Source organism: Borostomias antarcticus (genome assembly GCF_949987555.1).
Source record: "Borostomias antarcticus genome assembly, chromosome: 8".
Lineage (NCBI taxonomy): Eukaryota > Metazoa > Chordata > Actinopteri > Stomiiformes > Stomiidae > Borostomias > Borostomias antarcticus.
The window spans coordinates 11,415,614-11,425,609 of NC_140241.1; positions in this window are offsets into that span (position 1 = coordinate 11,415,614).

Here is a 9,996-nt window from a genome sequence, read left to right on the forward strand (position 1 = left end):
GCCTCTTTTTATTGAATTGTATTCAGTACTCAAAATTATGAGACAGCATTTTCAATATATGTTCTTACAGTCATTGTTCAGAGGTAGTAAGGCCAAAATGAGTTGCGAAGACGTTCTGTAGTTTGAGTTGTATTTTGTAGTTTAGAAAAACTATCTTGTGATTGGAGCTGTACAGTACGGTATGTGGAGTATTTTAATGCTACGCAAATGCTGATTCCCGACCACTGCTGCCTATGTAATATGAATGTTATTTGTGATGGTTTAAGGTTTTATACCATAGATATACAATGATGTTACTTAACTGCTTTGACTGCTTTAACTAGCCTGCTTCCCAGGGCAAATCTGTGTATCGCACTAAAAAGAGGTATTTTCATACTGTACTTGTATCAGTATATGCTGTGACACAATGGCTTGATGGGTTTTATTTATTCTGAAGTATGTCACCATCAACCATACTCTGGAGAGAAGGACTAAAATGAAAAATCAAATTAATATAATTCAAATAATTAGGTGGCACGTTTGAAAAATGGAACGCTTGGTTCCAGCTTTGGCTTCATTCTATCATCCCCTGAGCTCAAATATGAATGAAAAGCTTCTGTGCTTATGGGAGCCAAATAATATGAACCTGTCTTGTTAAAGCACTGATAGATTAGGTGTTGAATGCAACAGTCTTACGAGTTTGTAGTTAGGACATAATCACACTAACATCACGATCCAGACTGTACTCAGAACCATCATCTGCAGGTCCCATAGAGAAGGCAGAAACAACACTATTTTCCCAGAAGATACACTAACACTGTGACTGTGAACGTCTTGACTAAGTAGGCCTGTTAGCCATGTTAGCATGTTAGCCACCGTGTGAGGCCCGAGGTCGCCCTATGATAGGTTGGCACCGTAGCCTACATTGTTCTCATTGGTAAAACAGTCGTTGTTGAACTGCCTCGCACGTTATAAAACTAAGGCAGCCTTTCTCTCTGGGGTTGGTTGTTGAATGTCGTCTCCTGGTGTTAGGATGCTGCTTGCTGCCTTGCACTGACCCGGCCTACCTACTGTATAGTGACAAAAGTAAGCATCCAGATTACTCTGCCTTGACCAGATTACTCTGCCTTGACCAGATTAGTCTGCATTCAGCTTCTCTCACACAGTTTGGGTTTGTTTGGCCAAATCACTGCCTCAAAGTCTCTCTCTCTCTCAATTTATCCTCCTCTAGCTCTTTCTCTTCCTCTTTCTCTCTCTCTCCCTCTCTTTCTCTCTCTCTCTCTCTCTCTCTCTCTCTCTCTCTCTCTCTCTCACACACACACACACTCAGACTACACTTCCCCACACACACATTATTTTACTCATTTACCAGTTCAGTATTCAGTGTTGTTTATATATGTCATTGTATTTGGAACAAATATAAGTGAATCTGTGCTAGAAAGCTATGAACAGGAATCCTGCGGAAGGCCTGTGCAGCAGCCAACACTAATTAAGAGATTGAACCGGTAGTGTTCACACTGCAGAGCAGAGCTGTGTCTTTCACTGACAGGATTAACAGCCAAGTGTCAGTGGAGCTGTTAAAGATGGCCAACGAATGGTTGCTGGGCAGAGTTGATTGTATTTCGTCTTTTATGGATCTCCAAAGGAATGGCGATGCTATGAAGGCTCGACTCCCTCCTCATATGACGCCAGACAGCAATTTACTAGATGACCGTCTTCACAGGCAGGAGGACTTGTTTTGATTTGGAGACACAGTAAGCATAGCCAGTATGTAACCAGAATATGATTGTTGTTGATTATTAATATATACTATAGTAACACTGTGCTTTCATTCTACACAAACCAAACATCTGGCCATCTCCTCGTGTCCAAGTAGACATTTGTTGAATAACGCTTGCTGTCAGATGTAATGTAATCAACTTTGAGTAGAGGGAATCATATTGTGTTGACTTCTGTGCTCTTGGGCTTAGTGTCAGTGTCCTAGTAAATATTATTTTGAAATCAAAATGCCAAACTCTATTGCACTGTAGAGGAAATTTATACTGATACCATGCTCTAATGTCACATCATAACATGTACTTTTTAAAGACAGATCTGTATTAGGTCCAGTACATATCCATGTAACTAATCGATAACTCCATCTGTTTCACTGAACTGGATTCATTTGAGATGAAAACCAATAAAGTATTCAAATACAGAATGATTTATTTATTTATTTTATTCAACATTAACTGTGAGTCCCATTGAGATTGAGAATGGCTTTTTCAAGGGAGACCTAGCTAAGACGGACAGAAGCATAATTAAAAACACAGACAGACAGAACACAGACAGACAAAAACACAAAAGGAAACTAAATTAAACTAGAAAAAACACATAGTGGCTAAATGCCTCCGCCCAACAATGCAAGTTGCAGTTAACATTCAGTTGGTCTTGAGAGAGGGATGCACATGGATACATGCAACCAGAGAGATAGAGGCAAAGGATGTGAGGGAGGGAAAACTGTGGAGTAATTGTTTTTATTAAACACTTGCTGTTAAGTAGGTTTGAACATCAAACTTTGAACATAAGTAAAAGCCTTGCTGTTATTTGAACATAAAATTGAAACTTTGAAAATAAGTGAACTAGACTAACAAGGGCCAAGCACATTAGAGACCACAGCGTCCCCACGTACTGTAAATGAGTGACTGACTGAGTGACTGACCTTAAAGGAATAGTAAAGGGAAAATGCATGTTTAGCCCTGTTTTAGGGTTACTTGTGATCATATACAATGATTCAGATCAAAACGTTGACAAAGCTAGCATTTTCGAGAAAGTTGATAATTGCTCTACCACCGTTTTGGTCATACAATGGATGTGGATGGGCATCTTGAAAAATCATTCAAAAACATGTTAAACTCTTGATTTCAAAGACAAGAAACTCACCTAGGTGTTAGTTGGCATTCTGGCATATAATTCGCCATAAAGTAAGATTCTAGTTCATCTGGAAAGGCTTTTAAAAAAATATTTAGCATCGAACTATTTAGTCGCAGCACATACGTGTGTAAACTTCCGCTTTAACTGATTCCAATATTGCGCAATGCCTTGATCTCGGGTAGGCGACGTCCGTAGCTTCCTTATTTGGAAAAGCTAGCCGCAAGAACAAGACAGGCTTGTGGAAAGCATTTGTTTGGGATCTCTACAATGACACGCTATTGTGCCGTTGCCAATTGTGACAAAATCCGTTCATCTGTAACTTGTCATAGACTTCCCTACAACGATCCCGCAAGATTGAAGTTGTGGCTAGAATCTCTTTACTTGGACGTATACACACCCGTGGATATTCTTTGGGTCTTAGATCACCGTGTGTGCGCTTTGCATTTTGAGGACAAATGTTATAAGCCAAGGCTATTCTCAAAGAAATCTCCCAAAGGGGTCTTCCGCAAACGTGATGCACGTGAACGTGAACACCTCTGCGGATTGATCTACACATCTACAACGGTCGTGTCAATACAAGTCAATGGATTTCATAAAATTATCAATAAAACCCTACAGGATTCATACTTTGCGGCACCAATGGACACCAATTACACCCTCGGTGAGCTTCTTGTCTTTGAAATCGAGGGTTTAACATGTTTTTGAATGATTTTTCAAGATGCCCATCCACATCCATTGTATGACCAATACGGTGGTAGAGCAGTTATCAACTTTCATGAAAATGCTAGTTTTGTCAACGTTTTGATCTGAATCATTGTATATGATCACAAGTAACCCTAAAACAGGGCTAAACATGCATTTTCCCTTTACTATTCCTTTAACTTTACCAGCCGCTATGCCGTGGTAAAAAATAGCCAAGTAAAGGATTAAGGAATTTTGGTAACACTTTATTTGAATGGGTCGAAATTATGTTGTAATTATCCAGCCTCCAGCGTGATTCGAACTCATGACCATGAGCACTCAAGCGCATTATGCTAACCGCTCCACTACTGGGACCAATTTTGTAAATAAGCCTGAATGCTGTGTCCACGTCTGGCCCCTGTGTTGATGGTGCTTGTGTACACTAGCTTGCTGGTATTCTAGCTGTAACACTAGCTAGTGATAATGCTAACAATAGTAGCTAAATCTAACGCTAGCTAATGCTAGCTCTAATGTTAACGCTAATTAGTGTTAGAATTAGCATTAGCTAGCTAGCATTAGCGTTAGCTAGCATTAGCTAGTGTTAGCATTCAAAAGTGCCTTTTTGATGTCATGGTGACCTTGACCTTTGAATACCACAATCTAATCCAATTAATCTAATTAAGTCCAACTGGACATTTTGGCCAAATATGTACAAATTCTGTCAAGCCGTTCTTGAAATATCATGTGAAGCAGGCCAAAAACACCTCAGTGACCCTTGACCTTTGACCCCTACAATATAATCAGTTAATCCTTGAGTCTAACTGGACATTTCACCCAAATATGAACACATTCTGTTAAGCCTTTCTTGAGATATTAGCTGAATCCCAATCTGAGTGCGCAAACCACCCTTGCGGCCCCTCGCACTTGCGGCCTGAGGCCTGAGCACTTAATTTACGTCAGCTGGAAGGGCCAGATGGTGCAGGGCCGTGAATTAAATGGGACAGCACTTCCAGCGGCGTGCCAAGCCAGTTTCACTCAATGCCCCTCCCACTTCGTTTTCATTGGCTGCCGCGTCCCTCCGACGCAGAGGCTGCTCTGACGCTCCCCTCAGCTCTCCGCTCGGCTCTGCAAATTGACCGATTGACGTCTGTTTTAATTTAATAATAATTAAAAAATTATGTTGGGTGGGATATGTTTGCAGCATGTGGATTTCAAGATAAATGTTGTGTTATCTGCAAATGCCATCATTTATGTGTGATGCACTCGGATCATGACTCGGATGCACTCAAGCACTGTGTCACATGAGACGCTGTGGGTATTTTCTGCTCCTAAGTCCGCGAAATTGCGGACTTTCGGTAAGTGCGGTTAAAGTGCGCAAAATGGCGGCAGTGGTGCACTTGTGGACCTAGCAATAACGTTTTGGGACTACCCTGAGCCCTAGTGGACTTAGCGGGAACGCGCATGTAAGGCCACAAGGCCGCGAGTGCTCTGCACTTTCGCCTAAGTGCGCGATTTGGGATTCAGCTATTGTGTTCATCAGGCCAAAAACAAATTTTGTGAGGTCACAGTGACCTTGAACTTTGACCTTTGACCACCAAAATCGAATCACTTCATCATTCAGTCCAACTGGACATCTTGGCCAAATATGAACAGATTCTGTCAAGCCATTCCTGAGATATCGTGTTCACTAGGCCAAAAACGCCTTTTGTGAGGTCACAGTGACCCTTGACCTTTGACCCCCACAATCTAATGGCAACGAGAGATCCTGTCTCTGGGTGGACAGCTGTTCAACTCGCCTGGGACCAGGTCCCCTGAAGCTATTTCGCCTGGCTGCCCTTCGCAATGTTGTGAACAGAATGAATACCACCTACTAGCAAACAAAACATGTTCAGTCACAATTATACTGTATAAGATGCCTGGATAAAAAATATGTTTTCCAACGGATATATTTGACGAAAGTAGATTAATAAGCAAGTCGATTTTCATTGCTAACTCAGAGCGGGGAGAGCCATGAACGCGTGTTTGCATTTCACATCTGTTCATGGACTACAAGAACGCATCATTAATAACTTTGACTGCGCATGTCAAAGGTACCAATGACGCGTTTTTTTCAAAGATCAAAGATGGCGCGGTCCTATAGGGCTTCACTTTTTCGAGCAGTCAGTGAATGGAGTGACCCTATCCAGTTCTATTAATACATCCATGGGACGGACGGACGGACGGACGGACAACCTGAAACCATAATGCCTCCGGCATGAAAATAAAATAAAAAATAAGAAGAAGCATAGGTAACTCTGAGGCTGTTGTGTCTGTAAGATAGAGACAGAGACAGCGAGATGGAAGGACAGGGTGTAGAAGATTCACCAGGAAAGAGTTTACCAAAAAGGAAATGCAAAATCATTGAAAGCCCATCAATACAATATCCTGGTTAATAAAACAACATCAATACAATATCCAGATTAATAATACAACATCAATACAATATCCTGGTTTATGACCAAATGTGATAAAGAAGAAGGTTGAATCCATCACACTTGAGCACCACACAGTGAATGGTTGTATGTTTGAGAAACACAAAACGGTTGATACTGTATTTTCAACTATGGCATACAGGCCTAAAAAGCAGCACCATCTTCTGGTTAAGATGCACTTCTGATGTTGAGTAACACATCAGGTCACGACTAAAGATGAATCATCTATAAAACGTGCTTGATTCATAGCTCTGGTAGGGAGGACTTTTCGTCAACAGGTGAACCACATTTGAAAACGTGTATGTCAAGTCTTCTAGAAAGCCCACTGTCAGTCAACAGCATTAGTAGGTTGAAAGAAGGCCTTGTGTCATTATTTTTGCTAAGTCATTCTTTCTCTGCACATTTTTGCTTGCAGACGCTTGCCAACTACAGCCTTGCACAGACAATGCCACAGGCTTGGTTCATCACCAAATGTTTACTGTATGAGTCCATCCTAAAACAGTATGACGCATGCCTGGGTGGATACACACACACACACACACACACACACACAGACAAGAGGAACATGAGGTTAGAGTGGATCTGGACCTCTTTTAGCGCTCATCAGTCACCGTCATGACAGAGGAAAGTCAAAGGAAGAGTAAAAAGAAGAGTAATAAAATCATCACAGACATCGGGTGAGTTATGACATTTGGTTTTTCTTAGAGAAATCGTCCAGCAAGCCATGTCAGCAAAGTCAAAGTGATTTATATAATTACATTGGTTATGATGCACTCCTGTTTTGACAGATGATGAATCTTTCTTTAATCAGAAACAATTCCTAAAAAAGAGGAAAAAACACACCTGTCAGCAGTCAAATCAAAATGTCTTCTTACACAGTATTCTTACACCCAGGATTATTACTCTTATTATTACTCTTAACCCGGGGGATTAACAAAAGCAGGTCCTGGTGAATTAGTGTGATTAGACTTTAACCCCCTAAGACAAGGAACAGTGCTACACTGGCCTACAGTACCTGCGTCCTGATTATTGATTTTTTTTGTAACTATAGTGATATCGATCGGACCATCTGTAAAATACACAAGCATGGCAGGTAGCGGAGAGTCACTTTATGCAGCTGCATGCACAGTGATGTACTCAGTAAGGTCAGGGGGCGTGGTCCCAGCGTAGTTCCAGACTACTCCCAGCATAATACCGGCATAGTCCCAGCCTAGTCCCAGACTAGTCCCAGACTAGTTCCAGTGTAGTCCCAGGCACCAGAGGTAGCACCCAAACACAGGAGGCCAGCCCCAGCAGAGGAGGAGACAGACGGATCTTTCTGTCGGTTTCTTTAGTTTGCTGCTCCCTACAACAGATTTTCTGTTTTCCTCTTCGGAACGGAAGAACATTCGTTCTATGATGTAGTATGTGACAAATAAACCTGTTCTGATTTGACCTGACCTTCCCCCCTGTAGGGTTTGAGGGTTTCTGGGAGTCCTGCGCCTGGGTCCTTCACACAGTCGGTGAGTTCTCAAGTGATTTCCTTTCACATTAAACATGGGGGTCATGGGGCTTGACTGAGGGAGTCCAGAGAACAAAACAGCGTTTCCCTCCTCACGTGCAGGGCGTTGGGTTTCCCCCAGCTGCAATAACATATAGGTCATTGTCCATAGAACACAGACTGTCTTCCTCGTCACATGAAGTGTTGGCTAACTCCCAGTTGTCTAGATACAAGTACATGGATTTCCGTCATTATGTCGTAGTTGTATGGGGAAATGTTTACTGAGAAAACAGTTGTATATTATGGCATGTCTATCAGATGGGTAATTGTGTGCAATAGATTTGGAATGAACATCAGATAGGCCTATAGGTTTTATGGGTCAACGCAAGCTGTTAAAGGATGTCTAATGTAAACCCAAATGACGCGGACTGACCATGTCAGTGAGTTCATTTTTCAAACACAAACACTTAGCAGTTATAGAGTTTAACTCCATTTAGAGTATATTTAGATTCTATAGGTTGATTTAACTATTGCTGTGATGCTGTTTGCCAGCATTTAGAGTCATTCAGAAAGGTGTAAAACATGTCTTGAACTAGAACTGGTGCTCTGAGAGCACAGAACTCCGCCCATGAATGCATGTTGTGGCTCTGTGCGTGCACACGTGCATACAAGCAGGACATGTTTGGTATTGCTGCATTAGTGAGGTCGAGAGCTTTATGCCAGTCCAAACCCTGTGTCTCTGTGACCTTTGCATGTCAAGATATGGCCATTTCAGTTCCCCCCCATTGACAGTGAAGTCCAAGAAATGAATTTAGGTGAATGGCTGAACTGGTTTGTGCAGCCCGTGGACCCGCCCCGTGATTTGGATCCACTCCAAAATTGAATGGGTTCTAAGATGGCCCACGCTACATCCCTCCACTGAGTTAACAAAAACATGACCTCTCGCCCTGTGTTGGTGCTGGGGCGGAGGTAGAAAGGTTTAAGCATTACAGTAAGTGGTCACAGACATGCCTCAGTACAAGGAAGTGCTCCACACGTTTGAGCTCAGCCATGTGAGACAGACAGTACAGTACACAACATTCCTAACATACTTTCTTTTCTTACTCCAACAGATACACTAGGATAACAAAAAAACATACATGGGAACTTCGGCTTTGGTTATATTTTCAGGCACAAAATGCATTTATTATCTATTATTAAGAGGTATGACTGAAAAGATGAGAGGATATTGAGATCAATAAGACTTTAACTACCAATTATCCCCATAAATTACCTCGGACATTTTCTTGTTCTTGATTGTGGAAAAACTGAAATATTGCAATTTATTGGTAGGCTACTGCATGTCAAGAGTGAATTTTGCGACCCACATATTCTCTATTTCCAATATTAGAGATTCAGATGTTCAGCTACAGTAGTTAAAGAGTAACTCAGGGTTCATGACTTCCAACTCCGGACAATAGAATGTAAGACAGAAGGGGATAGAGCTCTTGTTTGATGGGACACATCTTGTCAAATGAGGTGACATTCCTGTGTGGCAGCTTTTCCAAACGTTGGATAGATACTTTATTGATTCCCGGGGGAAATCAATACAAGGCAGTTCTTCTAGTACAAGGTAGGATGTTCTCCTAGATTTCTGTCTAAACGTTAATGTGAAATAGTTACCTAAACTGCAAAAGCCTACATTTCAGTGATTGTTTAATATTAAGACTAGTGAAGAAAAGTGACAATGATGCAGTACTACTGTACTGTTCCAGTTCCAGTTTGTACGTGATTCCTGCAGTATATTTAATTCCATTGTGCTAGAAAGAGTAACATGAGGTGTTTTACTGAGGCATTGTTATTCATACTTCTGTTATCTTTTTCAATTTACAGAAGCAGCTGCCAGTGTTGGCTGATAGATAGATAACTGATAAGCCTGTAAAATAATGAACCAGCCCCATATGCAGTAAACCACATCCTGTACGGTGGAAGATTATCAGATTAGCTGACATACGAGTTCAGCTAATTCTGTCATAAAGATACTAGGAAGCTGCCTGTGAGACATAAATATTTACTCTGGTCTGCTCACTCCTGGACGGTATACTGGAAGTTTACTGACGAGCACCTGTTTGTTCTCTGTGGTTACACAGTGTCCACGTGACAGCAATTCCAGAACTCATAGTATAAATAAGACAGGATTGTGATCACTTTTAGGAGTCTACCTCACATCCCTAGGGAAGACAAGTCTTACAGTAAGCTGGTAAGTACCGTAACAGTAGGATATAGCTCTGTACACAAAATAGAGAAAAGAACTACCAGCCATCGAACACTGAGCATTTTCATTTCTTTCAATGAAAATGAGGTTGAAATCACTGGTGTCTTTCACATCAGGTCAGTTTCTAGTGCATGGCATAGCAATGTTTCTGATTGTCTTCTAGGAAGTACAGTAGACAGAGAGTTAGTCTTGCATAGCCAGACCTAGCCTGGAAGACA